At 52.7% G+C, this 23,987-nt stretch overlaps 1 protein-coding gene across 6 annotated transcripts in view; it reads left to right on the forward strand.

Moving 5' to 3' along the window:
• Positions 1–764: 764 nt before the first annotated feature.
• PCM1 (pericentriolar material 1) overlaps positions 765–23,987 on the forward strand; it is a 225,883-nt gene continuing 202,660 nt past the window's right edge. For 4 of the 6 annotated variants that reach the window (XM_088478760.1, XM_088478765.1, XM_088478764.1 and 1 more), the window contains exon 1: positions 766–938. The gene's annotated coding sequence lies outside the window, so the exon portion shown is untranslated. Of the gene's footprint in view, positions 939–23,987 lie in introns of all 6 variants that reach the window. The other 2 variants (XM_088478763.1, XM_088478762.1) reach the window with 1 other exon arrangement.

Raw genomic sequence — 23,987 nt, forward strand, 5'->3', positions numbered from 1 at the left:
ACGGCCGGAGCCTGCTTCCACACCCAGCACCTCTGGACTGCCTCCCCCGCAACCGGCGGTATCGACTGCGATTACGTGTGTGTCACCACGAACAGAGACCCGCTCTTACCCGTCTCCTGGTGCAGCCAGGGTCTTCGAGGACCCTGGCTAGCGCTGGCCCCCGGAACACACGCCGGGATCCCCAGATCAGTACTGGCTTTGCGGCACCGGAGGTGTGGCGGAGTGGTAGCACAGACGTTCCACGGACAGTTTGCTGCTGTGCGCTCTAGTCGATTTGTAGAAGTAACTAAATAAAATAAAGAAATAAGCTTTTAGGGGCTGATAAACAGCCCCCCTGCAAAACAGTGACCCAACTCCGGCTGGGCACCAACGAAACTGAGGTGCCTCTGGCTCGGGGTATAGGGAGAGTGGACCCATCACCTACACCCCAAGGTCTCCCTGTGGAGCCTATGGACCCTGAAGAAGAAAGATTAATGTATGCATTAATTAATTAAATATTTTCATTAAATGAATCCCAATTTAGCTCAGTCAGTCTGTCAGATATTAATGTGGGAGAAGACAGCCATATATGGGTGCATTGGGTACAATGCTGACGATTCAGGCCCAAGCACCAAGCCATGCACACATTGCAGAGCGAATTGTGAACTGCCCAGCAACAGAGCACATTACACCCTGCAGTGCACATCTCCGACACACGAGGGAGCTCTACTGCAGACGTTGGTGTGTGTATGTGTTGTTTATTAGATAAATCACGTGACGGACGGCCCCCTTCCCGCTTTCAGCACCGTCTCGCGCTTACTCTGTTGCCGGGGTAACCGGCGTCTTTCCGCAAGCGCCCGCGTCGCTCGCACTGTTCCCCCTGTCTAACATGGCGGCTCAGTAGCTGTGAGAACAAGAACGTTGGGTCGCTGGAGGAGGAAGAACGCAGCCTGCACCTGGTGAGCCGGGATGTATGTGTGCCTGGGGAGCGAGAGTCAGTGCCTGTTGTGTACGGCGTGTGGTGTGGCCTGTGTGCCGGACAGTGCCGGCGGAGCCTCCGTAATTCTCCAGTTGTTGTACTATAAGTCCCAGCATGCAGCTTTCCTGTCACTAGTTCCCAACTTCCCCATCAGCCAGGAGGCGGGGTATGTCTCCTCTCCTTCCCTCTACGTCAGTGTGCTCTCTCTGGGGTCACCTCCTGTTGGTGTCAGTGTGCTGTCTCTAGGGTCAGCTCCTGTTGATGTCAGTGTGCTCTCTCTGGACTCCCCTCCTGTTGATGTCGGTGTACTCTCTTTGGGGTCAGCTCCTGTTGGTGTCAGTGTGCTCTCTCTGGGGTCAGCTCCTGTTGGTGTCAGTGTGCTCTCTCTGGGGTCAGCTCCTGTTGGTGTCAGTGTGCTCTCTCTGGGGTCAGCTCCTGTTGGTGTCAGTGTGCTCTCTCTGGGGTCAGCTCCTGTTGGTGTCAGTGTGCTCTCTCTGGGGTCAGCTCCTGTTGGTGTCAGTGTGCTCTCTCTGGGGTCAGCTCCTGTTGGTGTCAGTGTGCTCTCTCTGGGGTCAGCTCCTGTTGGTGTCAGTGTGCTCTCTCTGGGGTCAGCTCCTGTTGGTGTCAGTGTGCTCTCTCTGGGGTCAGCTCCTGTTGGTGTCAGTGTGCTCTCTCTGGGGTCAGCTCCTGTTGGTGTCAGTGTGCTCTCTCTGGGGTCAGCTCCTGTTGGTGTCAGTGTGCTCTCTCTGGGGTCAGCTCCTGTTGGTGTCAGTGTGCTCTCTCTGGGGTCAGCTCCTGTTGGTGTCAGTGTGCTCTCTCTGGGGTCAGCTCCTGTTGGTGTCAGTGTGCTCTCTCTGGGGTCAGCTCCTGTTGGTGTCAGTGTGCTCTCTCTGGGGTCAGCTCCTGTTGGTGTCAGTGTGCTCTCTCTGGGGTCAGCTCCTGTTGGTGTCAGTGTGCTCTCTCTGGGGTCAGCTCCTGTTGGTGTCAGTGTGCTCTCTCTGGGGTCAGCTCCTGTTGGTGTCAGTGTGCTCTCTCTGGGGTCAGCTCCTGTTGGTGTCAGTGTGCTCTCTCTGGGGTCAGCTCCTGTTGGTGTCAGTGTGCTCTCTCTGGGGTCAGCTCCTGTTGGTGTCAGTGTGCTCTCTCTGGGGTCAGCTCCTGTTGGTGTCAGTGTGCTCTCTCTGGGGTCAGCTCCTGTTGGTGTCAGTGTGCTCTCTCTGGGGTCAGCTCCTGTTGGTGTCAGTGTGCTCTCTCTGGGGTCAGCTCCTGTTGGTGTCAGTGTGCTCTCTCTGGGGTCAGCTCCTGTTGGTGTCAGTGTGCTCTCTCTGGGGTCAGCTCCTGTTGGTGTCAGTGTGCTCTCTCTGGGGTCAGCTCCTGTTGGTGTCAGTGTGCTCTCTCTGGGGTCAGCTCCTGTTGGTGTCAGTGTGCTCTCTCTGGGGTCAGCTCCTGTTGGTGTCAGTGTGCTCTCTCTGGGGTCAGCTCCTGTTGGTGTCAGTGTGCTCTCTCTGGGGTCAGCTCCTGTTGGTGTCAGTGTGCTCTCTCTGGGGTCAGCTCCTGTTGGTGTCAGTGTGCTCTCTCTGGGGTCAGCTCCTGTTGGTGTCAGTGTGCTCTCTCTGGGGTCAGCTCCTGTTGGTGTCAGTGTGCTCTCTCTGGGGTCAGCTCCTGTTGGTGTCAGTGTGCTCTCTATGTGATGACCCCCTACTGTTAGTGTCAGTGTGCTCTCTATGTGATGACCCCCTACTGTTAGTGTCAGTGTGCTCTCTATGTGATGACCCCCTACTGTTAGTGTCGGTGTGCTCTTTCTGGGGTCATCTGTGTATGTTAGACCGGGTGCACTTCAGGTTATATATGTGCATATAGGAAGAATATATTTCCATATCGCTCAGTGTGTACCCTCAATTGTGCGTTCAGGTGTGTCATCAGTGGCATTGTGCCATCTCATGTACTGTGCGTCAGGTGGGATGCTGCCGCACGAACGCATGTAGGATGGAAGGGTATATTGTGCTGTCGTCCACCGGATTGTGCAGCGTTTGTACAGCCGCCCGATATATCCTTCTATCAGGCATGGTGCCAGACTGGATACACGTCGTACTGATGTGTATCCGGTCCTAAGCTGGGTTAGGTCGACTTGGCGACTGAGTAACAGTCACAGCGATCAAGTGGCAGATTCAGGTAAGTTACTTACTGATCGGCCGCTCAACATGTTGTCCTGACATTACAGCTGGATGGGCATTTGAATTTGCCTGCTCAGCTGTGACATCAGTCCCTACAGCAAGTGTACGACCACCCGTACACAGCCACACTGATATAACTGCAGATATATTGGCCATAGGCTGTGCTGCACAGCTGACGTGATATGTCTGTGAACAATTTTTTTGTACTTTTAGGGCCGTATTCAATTAGGTGAGAAAAGCCATTTTCGTGACGTAATTTGCGAGGGAAAACGTTTTGGGGGTGTCAGGCTAATTTCCCCAAATCTGAGAGCACTTTTCGTCTGTTTGCGTTTCGCCAGGTCCCGTTTTTGCTGATTTCTAATTGAATATGTGGATGAGCGGGGACCCGCGCGGTGCTTTTTTCGCATTGAAAACCAGTGATTACGGCGAAAAGTACTCTGCTTTTCACACCTAATTGAATACAGACCTTGGTGTTTGGATAGAAGGGCGTGAAGTGTCCAAGTGAGCTATTCGTCGCTTTTCTGTTGGGGACACGGAGGGTGGGATGGATTTGATCAGTATTGGGGTGTTGGATTATCAGGGTGAATGAAAACAGATCATGCTTCATGAATGGAACATTTTTGTTGCTGCTTGTTCTAATTTCACGCACCCAACTTTCTTGGATTAATTGTTCTGAACAGTGCTGAGTTCAGACTCCTCCAGAGTTGTGCTGTTAACACTTCAAACAGAAATATTAGACATGTGCAACCCATGGAGTACAGCATTTAAAGCAGGTTAAGCACACCTGGGCATTAAAAATGTTACTGTGCTTTAGTTGAGGATTACCCTGGCTTCTTATTAATTAGCAAATCAGCTAATAAAAGCATTTCTTTCATATGCACACTGATTTTGTTTTAGTTTAAGTATAGGATTCAAAATAGGGAATATGTCATTGCAATTTAAGCTTGTCTACTCCAAATTTTTACAGCAAATTCTACTAAAAGAAAATGTACCAGAAATAGTATATTATACTGTGTATTTAAGTAATGCATAGAGCAGCCATCTCATAAAAAGGTTTATTATTTAAATAATATAGGTATACTATTGGTAATTAGCATTTTTGCTTGACTTGTTTCTTCAGGCTACTACTAATGGCACAATGCTGCAGTGTGTCATGTGACTACCATGGCAACCACAGACACGTAGTGTAGTTAGCGGAGAGGCTTTGGAACTGTATAACCCTTGCTCTCCAACTCTTCCCTCACATGGCATGCTTAGAAATGTGTGAGACGTGTGTGCTTGGCAGCCATACTTGCAAAGATGAGTATCGGATACATGTGAAAAAAAATCCCTGAATGTTATTTGGGATTGTAGTAAAGTATCTATGATAACCAGTCACTTAAAAAAAAATTGTTATGCTCTACAACCCAACCAGAGTATCTTTAAACTATTATAGGTACAGGGCATCCGGAAAGTATTCACAACGCTTCACTTTTTCCACATTGGTATGTTGCAGCCTTATTCCAAAAAGGAATAAATTCATTTTTGTCCTCAAAATTCTACACACAATACCCCATAACGACAATGTGTAAAAGTTGTTTTTTTTTTTTTTTTTTTAAGAGTCTTGCAAATTTAAAATAAAAAACTAAGAAATCACATGTACATAAGTATTCACAGCCTTTGCCATGAAGCTCAAAATTTAGCTACGGTGCATCCTGTTTCCACTGATCATCCTTGAGATGTTCCTATAGTTTAATTGGAGTCCACCTGTGGTCATTTCAGTTGTTTGGACATGATTTTGAAAGGCATACACCTGTCTATATAAGATCCCACACTTGACAGTGCATATCAGAGCACAAACCAAGCATGAAGTCCAAAGAATTGTCTGTAGACCTCCAGGATAGGATTGTCTTGAGACACAAATCTGAGGAAGGGTACAGAAAAATATCTGCTGCTTTGAAGGTCCCAATGAGCACAATGGCCTCCATCATCTGTAAATGGAAGAAGTTTGGAACTACCAGGACTCTTCCACATGTTAAAAACATACTGCTATGTTAATTGGATTTTGACAAAATTAACTCTATTGTGTATGCTTTCTATGTTAGGGACTTTCAGGGTCGGAATAGCCCACAGGTGTACAGGGGAAATTCCCGGAGGGCCCCACTGCCTAGGAGCCCCACCCAGTTCCTCTAGGGGTGCAGCAGGACCATGGATAAGCTTTGTGTGTTTCTGTGAAAACGACACCAAGATTAGCCCAAGTTGGTGGTCTTGAAACACCCCTGTTCCCTTCTTTATAAAGGGGTCCTGTTCTTTACATGTCCTCTGTAATGGGTTGACCAAGTTCCTCTGTGGTGGCAGGCCACGCCCCCTCTGGTGGCTGACTACCACCCTTATCTTTGACCCCCTAGCACTGCATTTCCTAGTGGGCCCTTTGTGCCCCAGTCCGACACTGGGGACTTTAGACTATAAATACCAAAGTGGGGGGCCGAAATGAATGTACAGTGCTGCATAAATTAGAGGCACTGTATAAATTAGGTTAGGGGCTCCCGGGGGTGGACTTAGGGTTAGGCACCTCCTCGGGAGGTTAGGGGAAGGGGGGGGTTAGGGTTAGGCACCACCCGGGAGGGTTAGGTTTAGGCAGCGTTGAAGGGGGGGTTAAGCACCCCTAAAGGAGGGTTAGGGGGTAAAAAAAGGTTACTGATACTTAACTTTCTACTCCAGGGTCCTTAGGAATACCTTGGGGTATAGGCTTGGCTCCGCCATGGGCACCACACAGTTAAACTCTTCATCCCAGGATGCACCGGGCCCCCTCCTATACCCCGCCCCCAGGCCAAGGCAGCTCAGTTTCAGTAGGTGCCTGGCCGGAGCTGGGTTATGGCACAGGGGCGCTGTGTCTCACAGCCCCTGAAGATCTTCAAGAGAGGTAACATGGACAGTCCAGCAGACGTCCATGTTACTACTCCGACACCCCCGCCGGCGCCGACCACCGGTAGCGATCTGGGGAACTCTGCGGGCTCTAGGGGGTTCTAGCTAGCGGGACCCCTGGGGGTCTTGGACTGCGGCTGGATGTACGGGGGACAACACAAGGTAAACAGCGAGCGTCTGTGGTAGGTGCCCGCAGTTAAGCAATCCAGCGTCCCCAGGGCTGGGGACGGCAGTATAGTGGATCCAGGCACTGAGCCTGCACTCACACTAGACCACCTAGGAAAGCGGAGCTGGAGCGTTAAGGACGCGCTTCAGCATCCCGAGAGATAATGGCCTGCCAGGGGAGGACACCTTCCCCGTTCAGTACAAGAGGCTCCTCCCCCTCACTGCTCTCAGGTGCCTTACACTGATGTTTTAGCGGGCTGAGGCCCGCCTCCCTTCATTCCTCTTGCGGCCATCTTAGGTGTGCAGAACGCTGGGGATAGCAGGGTGCGGAGCCTGGGTGCCCCTTACATACCTCTCCTCTTAAGGTCAGAGAATGTAAATCTATCGCTATCGGGTTGCTGCTAAGTGTAGTGAATAGTTTAATTAGTGCAGACAATTATTCTGCATTATATGGGACCTTTATGCTAGCGCTGTGTGTCTGATTCTTCTCTCTGTCAGCCATTTTACTATCCCTATTCTTTTTCCTACTCAGCCCTCTCGGTGTCAGTAGTGTCAGGGTGGAAATCTGCCTCATAGTTTTAGAAAAAATGTATTACTGTGGCAGAAATCCCATACAGATATGTCCTGTGAGGATTCTGTGTCCATGGGTGCACCTCTCCTATTTCTACTTCAGGGTCCATAGGGTATCCACAGGATACCTTGGGGTATAGGTGTGACGTCAGTCGCAGGGCACCAAAGAGTTAAGCTTTCAGCCTCCCAGGATGCACTAGGTCCCCCTCCTATACCCCGCCCCCGGGCCAAGGCACCTCAGTTTAGTTTGGTGCCCGGCCGGAGTCGGGTGCACCTGTTGGAGTGGGGGCTAGAAGAGCCCCTGAAGCTTATTCTTCATGCAGCTGTGGCTGCACAACTGGATGTACAGCATGGACAGTCAGTCCTGACGTCCATGCTGTCTTCCCTACACCCCGCCGGTACCAGAACGCCGGTACTGATCCGGGGATGCTGGTGGGCGTCTGGGGTCACAGCTAGCGGTGACCCCAGATGCTCCGGACCATGGCCGGATTCAAGGGGGACAGAGGTAAGCAGCGGAGTCCCGCGGTGGGTCCCCGCTGATCACATGGTCCTAAGTCCCCAGGCAGGGGGCTCCCTGGGGACTGGCTGCAGCGTGGAGCCAGGCGACCAACCTGCGCTTCCACTACCCCCTGGGACAGCGGACCGCAGCAGAGCGGTAGCGCTGCGGCGTCCCAGGGGTTAAATGCATGCCAGGGGAGCGCGCCTTCCCTGTCTCACAGCCGGCGCCTCCCCCGCTGCACACAGCCCTCTCTGCATGCTGCCGACTGGTCCTGTGGCAGCGCTCCTCCCCCAGGCCAGCCTCCTCTCTGCTCCTCGGCGGCCATCTTCTCCAGAACGCATGGTGAACGCTGCTGGAAGCGCTGGACGGAAGCATCGTGGTCTGGGTCCCCCCGCATACCTCTCCTCCGCTGTGGTCAGGTCTGTGTATGCAGCGCTGTGTCCTACCAGGCCCTGTGTCTGGGTAGTTGAGTGATCAGCGCTGTTAGTGCAGGAATTGTTATTTCTCTGCATTGTATGTGACTGTGCTAGCGCTGCTGCCTGTAATCTTTTCTTCATCTAAACTGTCAGCTTTATTACTGTCCCTGTTCTTTCTGCTAAAGCCCTTGCGGTGCGGTGCTGCAGGGTGGTCTCTCGCCTATTTAATACTTAATTGGTGAGAGAGGTCACATACGTGGTGCCATCATGTCTGAAAGTGATTTTCCCCTCCGGCTACAGTGTACCACGTGCAAAGTACCGTTAGCGGAGGGGGAGGGTAGCGCGGAGGGCCTTTGCCGGCAGTGTTTGTCCATGGCGCGGCCTATTACGGTTACAGCACCGGTACAGGAGCCGCCCTGGGCTTGTTTCGCTCAGGCGTTAACAGCTTTAGTGGGCCAGTTAGCTCCGCAGCCCGCGTTTACTCCGATGGGTTTGTCCCAGCAGTCTGTGGTGTCGTCACCCATGCAGGGGTTCCCACGACAATTGGTGGTACCCCACAGTCTCCCTATTTCCCCGCTCCCGGGTTCTCAGGAGCCAGCGTGGGTTAACTCCCTGACGAGTTCTGTACAGCACTTGTCGGATGTGTTGCAAGGGGAGTCTGTGATGCGGCCTCATAAAAGGCCGGTGGCGTCTCTGTCCGCTCCTTATGAGGATGACGAAGGGACGTCTGATGATGGGGAGATTCTGGATCCTTACGATCAGGAACCTTTCCATACTAAGGACGCTGATGCTAAGTCCAAAGTATATATTCCTGGACTTATTCGGGCGGTCCGCACAGCCTTGGTGATTGAGGACGAAGTTCCCCCAGCGGCTAAATCTAAGTATGCCTTTTTCAAAGATGTGAAGGGCGATGCCACAGTCTTTCCTCTTTCGGGTCAGTTGGTGGACCATTTAGAGGAGGCGTGGAAACAACCTGGCAAAAGATACCAGCCGCAGAGACGCCTGGCGGTGGCTTATCCGTTCGCGGATAATTATTTTGCTAAGTGTGAATCCCCTCCACAGGTGGATTCTCACGTGACCCGTCTTGTCCGTAGTGCCACATTGCCGATGCCATCCATGTCCTCCCTTAAGGATGCTACGGACCGCAAGGTAGAAATCTGCCTGAAGTCCGCTTATTCCCTTGCAGGGGGGGCAGCACGGCCGGCTATGGCCATTTGCTGGGTTGCCAGAGCGATGGAGCGCTGGGCGGATTCATTAGAGGCTTCTTTTGAATCCGACTGTCCGGCCGAACAGGCGGAGTTGATTGGCAATCTCCGTGATTCGGCCACCTACATCAACGAGGCGGCTCTAGACATTTGTACTCTGGTGTCTAGAATTTCTTCAGCAGCGGTAGCTGCTCGTCGCACCTTGTGGCTGCGATCCTGGAAGGCGGACGCAGATCCAAGAAAGGTCTGGAAGCGTTGCCGTTTACCGGAGAAGTTCTCTTCGGTCCGGATCTGGATAAGATTGTGGCCACGCTGGCGGCAGCCAAATCTGCTTGTCTCCCGTCGGCCGCTGCTCCTTCTGGTTCTGGACCATCGTCCTTTCGGTCATCTAGGGCCCAGGGCAGGCCCAAACCACAGTCGTTTCCTCGACAGGCTGGCCCTAAGAAATCGGTCAAGCCCCGGAAACAGGCATGGAGTACCAGACGTCCGGCCCCCAAGCCAGATGACAAGCCTGCGGCCTGACGGTCCGGGTCTCCCCTTGGGGGATCCCAGGGTGGGAGGCCACCTGCTGCAGTTCTCCCGGTGTTGGTCGTTCACTACGACAGACACTTGGGTTCTGGAGGTGGTCTCTCACGGGTACGCCCTCTCCTTCCGGCACAGACCCCCGACTCGATTCTTCACCACGGGTCTACCATCAGACCGGAACAAGGCTACGGAGCTGCGGAAGGTATTGCACACTATGCTCTAGGCTGGAGTTATAGTGCCTGTTCCATTCTCCCAGAGGGGCCAGGGTTTCTATTCAAATCTATTTTTGGTACAGAAACCCAATGGGTCATATCGTCCGATTCTCAACCTCAAAGCACTCAACAAGTCTTTGCGGGTCCCGAAGTTTCGGATGGAGACCCTACGGTCCATCATTCTGGCGCTGGAACCTGGTGACTACATGGTGTCATTGGACATACAGGACGCTATGGCGGTCATGGCGGCTTCTCTGCGGCTGCAAGGAGTCCGCATGTTGCCGTACTTGGACGACCTGTTATTGTTGGCAGGATCTCCAGAGCTCCTGTTACACCACTTGGACCTGACCATTGCACTGCTGCAACGGCACGGCTGGCTAATCAACTGGCAGAAGTCCACTCTAATCCCGTCTCGGAGGATTCTGCATCTTGGAGCCTTATTGGACTCGGGACAGCAAAGGATCTTCGTGACGGAGGACAAGATCTCTGCTTTACAGTCAAGGGTGCGCAGTTGTCTGCACAGCCGCCGGGTGTCCTTACACTCGGCGATGAGGTTACTGGGCTCCATGGTGTCGGTGTTCGACATGGTGGAATACGCCCAGTTTCACTCCAGACCTCTGCAGCACCTGATCCTGTCCAAGTGGAACGGGCTGCCTCAGTCTCTGAAGTTCCAGACGATTGTGCTCACCCCGGAGGTTCGCCTGTCCCTTGCGTGGTGGTTAAAGACGACCCACCTCAACAAGGGACGTCCGTTCTGGGTTCCAAATTGGGTCCTGTTGACAACGGACGCCAGTCTTCGGGGCTGGGGAGCAGTTTCGGGTCCACACTTGCTCCAGGGCAGGTGGACACCGACAGAAGCGGAGCTTCCAATAAATATCTTGGAACTCCGTGCGGTCTTCAATGCTCTCCTGCAGGCACAGCGGTTTCTCCAGGGTCACCCGGTGCAGGTCCAGTCGGACAATGCTACCACCGTGGCCTACATAAACAGGCAAGGAGGAACTCGCAGTCGGGCGGCTCTCGTAGAGGTCTCTCGGATCCTGGTTTGGGCGGAGCGCAATCTTCCGGCCATATCAGCGGTCTTCATCCCGGGAGTGCTAAATTGGGAGGCGGACTTTCTAAGTCGCCAGGACGTTCATCCAGGGGAATGGTCCCTGCACCCGGACGTTTTTCAACTACTGGTGGACAGGTGGGGTCTTCCAGAAATCGACCTCATGGCGTCCCGGCACAACAACAAGTTGCCGGTGTACGGGTCTCGCACAAGAGACGAAGGGGCGTCTCTGGTGGATGCTCTGTCCGTCCGGTGGACGTTCAGGTTCGCATACCTGTTCCCTCCGGTCTCCCTTCTTCCACGGGTAATCCGGAAATTCAAACAGGAAGGAGGGACGCTCCTGTTGATAGCTCCCGCGTGGCCCAGACGGCACTGGTTCTCAGACCTTCAGGGTCTGTCCGTGGACAGTCCTCTGCGGTTGCCGCTACGACCGGACCTTCTGTCTCAGGGTCCTTGTCTTCACCCGGACCTGACTCGGCTGTCTTTGGCGGCGTGGCTGTTGAGACGGCCATGCTGAGGTCCTGGGGGTTTTCCAGCTCTGTGGTGCGTACCATGTTACGAGCTCGGAAACCGTCTTCCGCGAGGATATACCATCGCGTGTGGCATACGTTCTTCCAGTGGTGTCGACCGAGAGGTTATGCACCGCGGGAGTTTCGTCTGTCTCGGATTCTCGCCTTCCTGCAAGCGGGACTAGATCATGGGCTTCGCCTTGCTTCTTTGAAGGTACAGGTTTCGGCCCTATCTGTCTGGTTTCACCGTAGGATTGCTACAATCCCGGATGTGCGCACCTTTATGCAAGGTGTTCTCCGTATTCAGCCGCCCTTTGTTCCACCTGTGGCGCCTTGGGATTTGGCTGTGGTCCTGAGGGCTCTCCAAGGACCGCCGTTTGAACCACTGGGCTCAGTGGATATTAAATGGCTAACAGCTAAGACTGTTTTCCTTCTGGCCGTTGCTTCAGCCAGACGTGTTTCTGAGTTAGGGGCTCTTTCTTGTAGACCCCCTTTCTTGGTTTTTCATGGGAACAGGGCAGTGCTCCGCACTCGGCCCGAGTTTCTTCCCAAAGTTGTTTCCCAGTTTCATGTTAACGAGGAAATAGTTGTTCCGGCCTTTAACTCACCGGGTCTTTCCGTGGGTGAGGCCTCTTTGGATGTTGTGCGGGCCTTAAGGACTTATGTTGACCGCACTTCTTTGTTTAGGAAGTCGGACGCTTTGTTGTCCTCTATGGCTTCTGTAAAAAGGGTTGGCCTGCTTCAAAGCAAACTTTGGCAGCCTGGATCCGTATGGCTATTTCTGAAGCTTATCTTCATGAAGGCCTACCGGTCCCTCCTTCTCTGAAGGCTCATTCCACTAGGTCTGTGGGTCCTTCGTGGGCAGCTCGACGTGGTGCCTCGGCAGTTCAGATCTGCAAGGCTGCTACGTGGTCTTCTGTCCATACCTTCGTGAGGTATTACAGGTTTGACACCTTCGCCTCTCAGGATGCTTCCTTCGGGCGGCGGATTCTCCTTTCTGCACAGGAGCGTCCCCACCCTTAAAGGATACTGCTTTGGGACATCCCCAAGGTATCCTGTGGATACCCTATGGACCCTGAAGTAGAAAATATGAGATATGGTAAGAACTTACCCTTGTTATCTCTATTTCTACGAAGTCCATAGGGTTCCACAGGACTCCCGCCCTGTCGCACCTGTGCTGCAGATGGGCTTTGCTCTGGTCACCGGTTTTCCGTCTCCCTCTGGTGAGAATGTGATTCTTGTATGTGTCCAGATCTTTGTTCTCTCTCTTCCTTCTCCTCCTCCGGCCTATGGCTTGGTAACTAACTGAGGTGCCTTGGCCCGGGGGCGGGGTATAGGAGGGGGACCTAGTGCATCCTGGGAGGCTGAAAGCTTAACTCTTTGGTGCCCTGCGACTGACGTCACACCTATACCCCAAGGTATCCTGTGGAACCCTATGGACTTCGTAGAAATAGAGATAACAAGGGTAAGTTCTTACCATATCTCATATTTTTCCTGCTCTAAATGTAAAGTGGGGGAGGGGGAGGTACTTCAGGATGGTTTATGTACTGCATGTTTTGACCTCTCCGGGTACCTCTACTGCACCCAGCAACTCCCAGGAATCACCTTGGGCTTGTTTTGCACAGGCCTTGAATGCCCTAGTAAATAGGTTGACAGTCCCGCCTGCGTTTCCCCAGGTACTAGGGGTTCCGGGCCGATGGTAATGGCGGTGCTCCCCCGCAACAGGTTCTTGCTCTGGCAGACCCTGTTTGGTTTAATTCTGTGTGAGTTACGGCACAGAATGCGGCTGAACAGGATTCGTCTAGACCTGCTAAGAGGCTATTATTGTCATATCCATCCACACAATATGATGATGTCGGGTCGTTTGATGAGGGTGAAATTCTAGATTTGTCTGACACTGACACCCCTCAAACAGGGGCAGAGGTTAAATCTAGTATATATATATCCCAGGTCTCATACGGGCGGTCCGTGCGGCCATGGTGATTACTGACAACCTACCCATGCTTATTTTAAAGAGGTTAAGTGCTGCAGTAGTTTTTCCTCTATCTGGTCAGCTTGTAGATCACCTAGAGGAGGCGTGGAAATCTCCGGGAAAAAGATTTCAGCCTCACAAGCGCCTTTGCGGAAGATTATTTCACTAAATGGGAGTCTCCGCCTCAGGTGGACTCTCATGTGACGCGCTTGGTAAAGAGTGTGACTTTACCGATGCTGGCCATGTCCTTTCTGGCGGATTCTACAGACTGTAAGGTGGAGGTGTTCCTTAAGTCTATCTATTTTCTCACCGGAGGAGCATCCAGACCAGCTATGGCAGTTTGCTGGGTGGCCCACGCTATGGAAAGATGGGCGGACGCATTGGAAGCATCGTTCACTCCGGAGGGTACCAATGAACAGATTGTTAGTAGGTAACATCTGGGATTCCGCTACGTACATTAATGAAGCGGCCTTGGATTTGAGCCTTCTTACCTCTAGAATTTCCGCGGCAGCCGTGGCCGCTCGACGCTCTTTGTGGTTACGTTCTTGGAGGGCGGACGCTGAATCCAAGAAAGACTTGGAATGCTTACCTTATAATGGGCAGGTCCTGTCCGGACCAGCTTTGGACAAGATAGTGGACACGCTGGCGGCTGCCAAATCTGCATGTCTTCCTTCAGCTCTGACCCCGTCTGGTTCTAAAAATCTGTCCTTTTGGCCCTATCACCCACAGGGCAAGCCTAAGGTACAGTCCTTTCCGAGACCTTCAGGTCCCAAATAGTCCGCTAAACCCAAGAAACAAGCTTGGAGTACTAGACGTCCGGCAGCCAAGCCGGACGACAAATCCTCAGCCTGATGGGTTGGGCCTCCCCTTGGGGGACCCCAAGGTGGGAGGCCGACTTCTGCAATACGCCCAGTGTTGGTACCAGACCACCACAGACACTTGGGTAAGGGAAGTGTTATCTCAGGGATATGCCCTCTCCTTCTGCAGAAGACCTCCTCATCAGTTCTTTGCAGCAGGCCTTTTTTCAGATCCAACGAAGGCTCTAGCGATCCAGGAGGTAGTGCGCTCTATGCTCCAGATGGGAGTCATAGAGCCTGTTCCGTCACCCCTAGGGGGGAAGGGATATTACTCAAACCTCTTTCTGGTCCAAAAACTAAATGGATCATTCAGACCTATCCTCAACCTCAAGTCCCTGAACAAGTTTTTAAGGGTCCTTCGGTTCCCGAATGGAGACTCTGCGTTCTATTGTGTTAACTATGCAGCCTGGGGATTTTATGGTGTCCCTGGATATTCAGGATGCTTACCTGCATATCCCCATTGCCAAGGCGCATCAGCGTTACCTCAGATTTACAGTGTCGGACCAACATTACCAGTTTCAAGCCCTACCATTTGGCTTTTCCACGGCCCCTGGGGTGTTCACAAAGGTAATGGCGGTCATGGCGGCACACCTGCCGTTGCAGGGGGTTCGCCTGTTACCTTACTTGGACGACCTTCTGTTGTTGGCAGGGTCGCCACAGGTCCTTTGCAGCCATCTGCAACTGACAATATCAGTGTTGCAGGCTCACGGCTGGCTGGTGAACTGGAAGAAGTCCTCTTTAGTTAATTCTCAGAGGATGGTCCACCTCAGAGCGTTGTTGGACTCTCAGCAACAGAGGATCTTCTTGACGGAAGAGAAGATAGCCCTGTTGCAGTCCAAGATACGCAATGTTCTAAGGAGTCGCCGAGTGTCTCTTGACGGCGTGACTCTTGAGACTTTCCTCTTGAGATCTAAGGGTTTCTCCAGAGCGATGGTGAATACCATGCTACGAGCTCGGAAGCCTGCTTCGGTTAGAATTTACCACAGGGTGTGGCATACTTATTTTGAGTGGTGTCGCCCTAGAGGGTATGATCCTCCAGGAGTTTCAGATAACCAGAGTACTGGCTTTCCTACAGGCAGGCTTAGATCTAGGTCTACGCCTCACTTCACTGAAGGTGCATGTTTCTGCCCTGTCGGCTTGGTTTCAACAGAGGATCGCTACGCTGTGTGATATCCGCACCTTTCTTTTATAGAATGTCAGAAAGATCCCGCACCAGGCTATCAATAATGCATCTGTTATATAAATAGGGGCAATCTTTCAGCTAACCATATGGTTTTCAATGTATAATTAAACCTTAGGTGCTTATTGTCATTAGGTGCTACCCGTTGATTCAAGATCAGGAATACTTATATGAAAAAGAGAAAGAAAAGGAATCAATTTAATTGCGGGTGCACTCAAAATCCCTTATTTTTAAATACATAAAATATATAAATTTTATTGTGTATACTTTAAAAAAAGATTATTTTTTTTATATTATTATTGCTCTGGCTGGTAAATATTCAAGTAAAGAGGCTATATGTTGCCTCTTAAAATTATCAACCAATATATTATATCCAATGCTAGCTATAGCTCAGATCTACTCTTTGGTACCCCATTTCTCCGTATGCCCTCAAATAGTGCACCCTCAATTAAATTGATTCCTTTTATTTTCTCTTTTTCATATAAGTATCTGCACCTTTCTGCAGGGTGTCCTTCGCATCCAGCCTCCCTTTGTCCCTCCGGTGCCTCCATTCGAACCTTTTGGGTTCCGTAGATTTGAAATGGCTTACGACAAAGACCGTGTTCCTTCTGGCTATTGCTTCGGCTAGAAGGGTGTCTGATTTAGGGGCTCTTTCCTGTCGTCCCCCCTTTCTGATTTTTCATTCGGACAAGGCGGTACTTCGTACCCGTCCTGATTTCCTTCCTAAGGTGGTGTCTAGTTTCCACATTAACGAAGAAATTGTGGTCCCAGCCTTTAATACATTGGATCTCTCAGCTGGTGAGGCCTCTTTGGATGTGGTACGGGCTCTGCGGATTTATGTGGACCTTACCAGTTCTTAAAGGAAATCGGACTCTTTGTTTGTCCTCTATGGTTTTCATAAGAGGGGTTGGCCTGCTAATAAGCAGACTTTGGCACGGTGGATTTGCATGGCTATCTCTGAGGCTTACGCTAATGAGGGTCTTCCAGTGCTACCCTCTGTGAAGGCTCAATCTACGAGGTCTGTGGGTCCTTCGTGGGCAGCTCGCCGTGGCACCTCGGCTGTTCAGCTTTGCAAGGCGGCTACGTGGTCCTCTGTCCATACTTTTGTCAGGCATTACGCATTTGACACCTTTGCTTCTCAGGATGCTTCCTTCGGCCGGCGGGTTCTCCTCTCGGCACAGGAGCGTCCCCTCCCTTGAAGGATACTGCTTTGGGACATCCCCAAGGTATCCCTGTGGATCCCTAAGGACCCTGGAGTAAAAAACAAGAGATATGGTAAGAACTTACCTTTATCTCTGTTTCTACGAAGTCCTTAGGGTCCACAGGGCATCCGCCCTGACGCCCTGTGCTTCTGTAGAGTGTTCTGGTCGCCAGTTTCTGTCTCCTTCTTTGGGCACGATTCTATTCAATGCGATGTAAATAGCGCCGGGAGATAGCTCCCGGAGCTATTCAATTCATCGCAATGTTAGGTCGGGGAAGGCTCGTTTTCGCACCTTAAACAGGGTGTTTAGGCGCAATAACGGGCATTCCCCAACCCAACTTCCCGGCGCGAGGCTGTTTTCCAGGCGCGAAGGGCAGAAAACAGCCTCTCGGCGGGACTTTTGTCAGATTTCTGCTATCATCCCCGGAGGGATGAGAGAAGAAATCATTAGTCGGACTTGGCAGCGCAGTGTATTGAATAGCTGCTGGAGCTCACTCCCGGCGCTATTTACATCGTTTTGAATAGAATCGTGCCCTTTGTGAGAATGTGAATCTTGTGTATTCCAGACTTTCCTCTTCCTTGTTCTCCTCCTTCGGCTTGATACTAAAACTGAGGTGCCTTGGCCTGGGGGCGGGGTATAGGAGGGGGCCCTGTGCATCCTGGGCTGAAGAGTTTAACTGTGTGGTGCCCATGGCGGAGCCAAGCCTATACCCCAAGGTATCCCTGTGGACCCTAAGGACTTCGTAGAAACAGAGATAACAAAGGTAAGTTCTTGCCATATCTCTTGTTTTTGTAGCTTCGGGATTTTCATCCCTGCCAGGCTTCCGCTGTCGGGATTTGAATCATACTGATTCACTCAATAGCACTGTCTGCAATTATGTGACAGGCTCAGTGAAGCTGGGTACACACTGTACAATTTTTAGTTAAGATGCGATGAACTCCTGATTTGTACTTGCAAAGAAAACTTGAGATATTCATGCGTACGCACTATACAATTGTTTCTTCCAATCTTACTATTTATCTGTCATAATGATTGGATGGAAAGATCATGTCCCTGTGCAAGCTGCACAGATATGTCTTCAGCGCATACACTACAAAATGTTTACGATACTGTGAATAGATGTATTTAATCTTAAAAGCATCCCAGAAGATGTGATCAGACTGATTTATCTGAGATAAATGGAGATTGTACATATTATTATACAGTCCTCTGTCAGATCGTGACATTCTCAGATGATCTGACAAATATTTGTACGGTGTGTACCCGGGTTGATTGTTTTCTTTCTTCAATTATATTAGCAGAGAATGGATGCTCTTGATTTGAATATAGCGTTCCTGCTAGGCTGATTTAGCAGGGCATGGCGCCCTGCCCTCCTTCTGGAGTGCCCAAGCGCCCTGCCCTTACCGCGCAGCGTAGCGCCCCGCTAAAACAGCCTTATCCACCAGCGGGTTGCAGTGTCCAGTGTGTGGGGAAATGTGCGGTGACCCGGTCACTGCCGGTGAATAGACGCCAGGCATCTATTCTTCATTTTAGCAGCGCTTGGGGGCTGCCCGGCATGTCCGTAAGTGCCAGCTGCGCACCCAAGAGTGACGAAAAGGGGATGCGTCTTATAGACAAGTCCCCTTTCTACTTCAGGGTCCATAGGGTATCCACAGGATACCTTGGGGTATAGGTGTGACGTCAGTCGCGGGGCACCAAAGAGTTAAGCTTTCAGCCTCCCAGGATGCACTAGGTCCCCCTCCTATACCCCGCCAACGGGCCAAGGCACCTCAGTTTAGTTTGGTGCCCGGCCGGCGTCGGGTGCACCTGTCGGAGTGGGGGCTAGAAGAGCCCCTGAAGCTTTCTTCAGTGCAGCTGTGGCTGCACAGCATGGACAGTCAGTCCTGACGTCCATGCTGTCTTCCCTACACCCCCGCCGGTACCAGAACGCCGGTACCGATCCGGGGATGCTGGTGAGCATCTGGGGTCACAGCTAGCGGTGACCCCAGATGTTCCGGACCATGGCCGGATCCAAGGGGGACAAAGGTAAGCAGCGGGGTCCCGCGGTGGGTCCTCGCTGGTCACATGGTCCTAAGTCCCCAGGCAGGGGGCTCCCTGGGGACTGGCTGCAGCGTGGAGCCAGGTACTGAACCTGCGCTTTCCACTACCCCCTGGGACAGCGGACCGCAGCAGAGCGGTAGCGCTGCGGCGTCCCAGGGGTTAAATGCATGCCAGGGGAGCGCGCCTTCCCTGTCTCACAGCCGGCGCCTCCCCCACTGCACACAGCCCTCTCTGCACTGTGCTGACTGGCCCTGTGTCAGCGCTCCTCCCCCAGGCCAGCTTCTCTCTGCTCCTCGGCGGCCATCTTCTCTGCAACGCATGGTGAACGCTGCTGGAAGCCTGGAAGGAAGCATCGTGGTCTGGGTCCCCCCGCATACCTCTCCTCCGCTGTGGCTCAGGTCTGTGTATGCAGTGCTGTGTCCTACCAGGCCCTGTGTCTGTGTAGTTGAGTGATCAGCGCTGTTAGTGCAGGAATGGTTATTTCTCTGCATTGTATGTGACTGTGCTAGCGCTGCTGCCTATAACTTTATCTTCTCAAAACTGTCAGCTTTATTACTGTCCCTGTTCTTTCTGCTAAGCCCTTGCGGTGCGGTGCTGCAGGGTGGTTTCTCACCTATTTAATACTTAATTGGTGAGAGAGGTCACATACGTGGTGCCATCATGTCCGAAAGTGATTTTCCCCTCCGGCTACAGTGTACCACGTGCAAAGTACCGTTAGCGGAGGGGGAGGGTAGCGCGGAGGGCCTTTGCCGGCAGTGTTTGTCCATGGCGCGGCCTATTACGGTTACAGCACCGGTACAGGAGCCGCCCTGGGCTTGTTTCGCTCAGGCGTTAACAGCTTTAGTGGGCCATTTAGCTCCGCAGCCCGCGTTTACTCCGATGGGTTTGTCCCAGCAGTCTGTGTTGTCGTCACCCATGCAGGACTTGTCGGATGTGTTGCAAGGGGAGTCTGTGATGCGGCCTCATAAAAGGCCGGTGGCGTCTCTGTCCGCTCCTTATGAGGATGACGAAGAGACGTCTGATGATGGGGAGATTCTGGATCCTTACGATCAGGAACCTTTCCATACTAAGGACGCTGATGCTAAGTCCAAAGTATATATTCCTGGACTTATTCGGGCGGTCCGCACAGCCTTGGTGATTGAGGACGAAGTTCCCCCAGCGGCTAAATCTAAGTATGCCTTTTTCAAAGATGTGAAGGGCGATGCCACAGTCTTTCCTCTTTCGGGTCAGTTGGTGGACCATTTAGAGGAGGCGTGGAAACAACCTGGCAAAAGATACCAGCCGCAGAGACGCCTGGCGGTAGCTTATCCGTTCGCGGATAATTATTTTGCTAAGTGGGAATCCCCTCCACAGGTGGATTCTCACGTGACCCGTCTTGTCCGTAGTGCCACATTGCCGATGCCATCCATGTCCTCCCTTAAGGATGCTACGGACCGCAAGGTAGAAATCTGCCTGAAGTCCGCTTATTCCCTTGCAGGGGGGGCAGCACGGCCGGCTATGGCCATTTGCTGGGTTGCCAGAGCGATGGAGCGTTGGGCGGATTCATTAGAGGCTTCTTTTGAATCCGACTGTCCGGCCGAACAGGCGGAGTTGATTGGCAATCTCCGTGATTCGGCCACCTACATCAACGAGGCGGCTCTAGACATTAGTACTCTGGTGTCTAGAATTTCTTCAGCAGCGGTAGCTGCTCGTCGCACCTTGTGGCTGCGATCCTGGAAGGCGGACGCAGATTCCAAGAAAGGTCTGGAAGCGTTGCCATTGGTCCGGACCTGGATAAGATTGTGGCCACGCTGGCAGCAGCCAAATCTGCTTGTCTCCCATCGGCCGCTGCTCCTTCTGGTTCTGGACCATCGTCCTTTCGGTCATCTAGGGCCCAGGGCAGGCCCAAACCACAGTCGTTTCCTCGACAGGCTGGCCCTAAGAAATCGGTCAAGCCCAGGAAACAGGCATGGAGTACCAGACGTCCGGCCCCCAAGCCAGATGACAAGCCTGCGGCCTGACGGTCCGGGCCTCCCTTTTGGGGATCCCAGGGTGGGAGGCCGCATGCTGCAGTTCGCCCGGTGTTGGTCGGTCACTACGACAGACACTTGGGTTCTGGAGGTGGTCTCCCACGGGTACGCCCTCTCCTTCCGGCACAGACCCCCGGCTCGATTCTTCACCACGGGTCTACCATCAGACCGGAACAAGGCTACGGAACTGCGGAAGGTATTGCACACTATGCTCCAGGCTGGAGTTATAGTGCCTGTTCCATTCTCCCAGAGGGGCCAGGGTTTCTATTCAAATCTTTTTTTGGTACAGAAACCCAATGGGTCGTATCGTCCGATTCTCAACCTCAAAGCACTCAACAAGTCTTTGCGGGTCCCGAAGTTTCGGATGGAGACCCTACGGTCCATCATTCTGGCGCTGGAACCGGGGGACTACATGGTGTCATTGGACATACAGGACGCTTCCCTGCATGTCCCTATTCTTTTGCGCCATAAACAGTTCCTCAGGTTTGCAATCCGCAGCGACCACTTCCAGTTTTGGGCGTTACCTTTTGGCCTGGCGACAGCACCACGTGTTTTCACCAAGGTGATGGCGGTCATGGCGGCTTCTCTGCGGCTGCAGGGAGTCCGCATGTTGCCGTACTTGGACGACCTGTTATTGGTGGCGGGATCTCCAGAGCTCCTGTTACGCCACTTAGACCTGACCATTGCCATGCTGCAACGGCACGGCTGGTTAGTCAACTGGCAGAAGTCCACTCTAATCCCGTCTCGGAGGATTCTGCATCTTGGAGCCTTATTGGACTCGGAACAGCAAATGATCTTCGTGACGGAGGAAAAGATCTCTGCTTTGCAGTCAGGGGTGCGCAGTTGTCTGCACAGCCGCCAGGTGTCTCTACACTCGGCGATGAGGTTACTGGGCTCCATGGTGTCGGTGTTCGACATGGTGGAATATGCCCAGTTTCACTCCAGACCTCTGCAGCACCTGATCCTGTCAAAGTGGAACGGGCTGCCTCGGTCTCTAAAGTCCCAGACGATTGTGTTCACCCCGGAGGTTCGCCTGTCCCTTGCTTGGTGGTTACAGACGACCCACCTCAGCGAGGGACGTCCGTTCTGGATTCCAAATTGGGTCCTGTTGACAACGGACGCCAGTCTTCGGGGCTGGGGAGCAGTTTTGGGTCCACACTTGTTCCAGGGCAGGTGGACGCCGACAGAAGCGGAGCTTCCAATAAATATCTTGGAACTCCGTGCGGTCTTCAATGCTCTCCTGCAGGCACAGCGGTTTCTCCAGGGTCACCCGGTGCTGGTCCAGTCGGACAACACTACCACCGTGGCCTACATAAACAGGCAAGGAGGAACTCGCAGTCGGGCGGCTCTCGTAGAGGTCTGTCGGATCCTGGTTTGGGCGGAGCGCAATCTTCCGGCCATATCAGCGGTCTTCATCCCGGGAGTGCTAAATTGGGAGGCGGACTTTCTAAGTCGCCAGGACGTTCATCCAGGGGAATGGTCCCTGCACCTGGACGTTTTTCAACTACTGGTGGACAGGTGGGGTCTTCCAGAAATCGACCTCATGGCGTCCCGGCACAACAACAAGTTGCCGGTGTACGGGTCTCGCACAAGAGACGAAGGGGCGTCTCTGGTGGATGCTCTGTCCGTCCGGTGGACGTTCCGGTTCGCATACCTGTTCCCTCCGGTCTCCCTTCTTCCACGGGTAATCCGGAAATTCAAACAGGAAGGAGGGACGCTCCTGTTGATAGCTCCCGCGTGGCCCAGACGGCACTGGTTCTCAGACCTTCAGGGTCTGTCCGTGGACAGTCCTCTGCGGTTGCCGTTACGACCGGACCTTCTGTCTCAGGGTCCTTGCCTTCACCCGGACCTGACTCGGCTGTCTTTGACGGCGTGGCTGTTGAGACGGCCATGCTGAGGTCCCGGAGGTTTTCCAGCTCTGTGGTGCGTACCATGTTACGAGCTCGGAAACCGTCTTCCGCGGGGATATACCATCGCGTGTGGCATACGTTCTTCCAGTGGTGTCGACCGAGAGGTTATGCACCGCGGGAGTTTCGTCTGTCTCGGATTCTCGCCTTCCTACAAGCGGGACTAGATCATGGGCTTCGCCTTGCTTCTTTGAAGGTACAGGTTTCGGCCCTATCTGTCTGGTTTCACCGTAGGATTGCTACAATCCCGGATGTGCGCACCTTTATGCAAGGTGTTCTCCGTATTCAGCCGCCCTTTGTTCCACCTGTGGCGCCTTGGGATTTGGCTGTGGTCCTGAGGGCTCTCCAAGGACCGCCGTTTGAACCACTGGGCTCAGTGGATATTAAATGGCTAACAGCTAAGACTGTTTTCCTTCTGGCCATTGCTTCGGCCAGACGTGTTTCTGAGTTAGGGGCTCTTTCTTGTAGACCCCCTTTCTTGGTTTTTCATGGGAACAGGGCAGTGCTCCGCACTCGGCCCGAGTTTCTTCCCAAAGTTGTTTCCCAGTTTCATGTTAACGAGGAAATCGTTGTTCCGGCCTTTAACTCACAGGGTCTTTCCGTGGGTGAGGCCTCTTTGGATGTTGTGCGGGCCTTAAGGACTTATGTTGATCGCACTTCTTCGTTTAGGAAGTCGGACGCTTTGTTTGTCCTCTATGGCTTCCGTAAAAAGGGTTGGCCTGCTTCAAAGCAAACTTTGGCAGCCTGGATCCGTATGGCTATTTCTGAAGCTTATCTTCATGAAGGCCTGCCGGTTCCTCCTTCTGTGAAGGCTCATTCCACTAGGTCTGTGGGTCCTTCGTGGGCAGCTCGACGTGGTGCCTCGGCAGTTCAGATCTGCAAGGCTGCTACGTGGTCTTCTGTCCATACCTTCGTGAGGTATTACAGGTTTGACACCTTCGCCTCTCAGGATGCTTCCTTCGGGCGGCGGATTCTCCTTTCAGCACAGGAGCGTCCCCACCCTTAAAGGATACTGCTTTGGGACATCCCCAAGGTATCCTGTGGATACCCTATGGACCCTGAAGTAGAAAATATGAGATATGGTAAGAACTTACCCTTGTTATCTCTATTTCTACGAAGTCCATAGGGTTCCACAGGACTCCCGCCCTGTCGCACCTGTGCTGCAGATGGGCTTTGCTCTGGTCACCGGTTTTCCGTCTCCCTCTGGTGAGAATGTGATTCTTGTATGTGTCCAGATCTTTGTTCTCTCTCTTCCTTCTCCTCCTCCGGCCTATGGCTTGGTAACTAACTGAGGTGCCTTGGCCCGGGGGCGGGGTATAGGAGGGGGACCTAGTGCATCCTGGGAGGCTGAAAGCTTAACTCTTTGGTGCCCTGCGACTGACGTCACACCTATACCCCAAGGTATCCTGTGGAACCCTATGGACTTCGTAGAAATAGAGATAACAAGGGTAAGTTCTTACCATATCTCATATTTTTCAATGGCCATGCCCCCTTTTTGGGAGCGCACGCTTTCGGCGTATGCGTAAGTGCCCTCTCTAGCTCCAGCGCCTTGCCTGCCGCCGGAGCTAGAGTGAACACTATGAATAGTACAAAATAATGTTTGTGTTGTATGCACTGTCACACTTATTAAGGTGTGGA

Source organism: Taudactylus pleione, unplaced genomic scaffold (assembly GCF_031769625.1).
Source record: "Taudactylus pleione unplaced genomic scaffold, aTauple2 ptg000218l, whole genome shotgun sequence".
NCBI classification, from domain to species: Eukaryota; Metazoa; Chordata; class Amphibia; order Anura; family Myobatrachidae; genus Taudactylus; species Taudactylus pleione.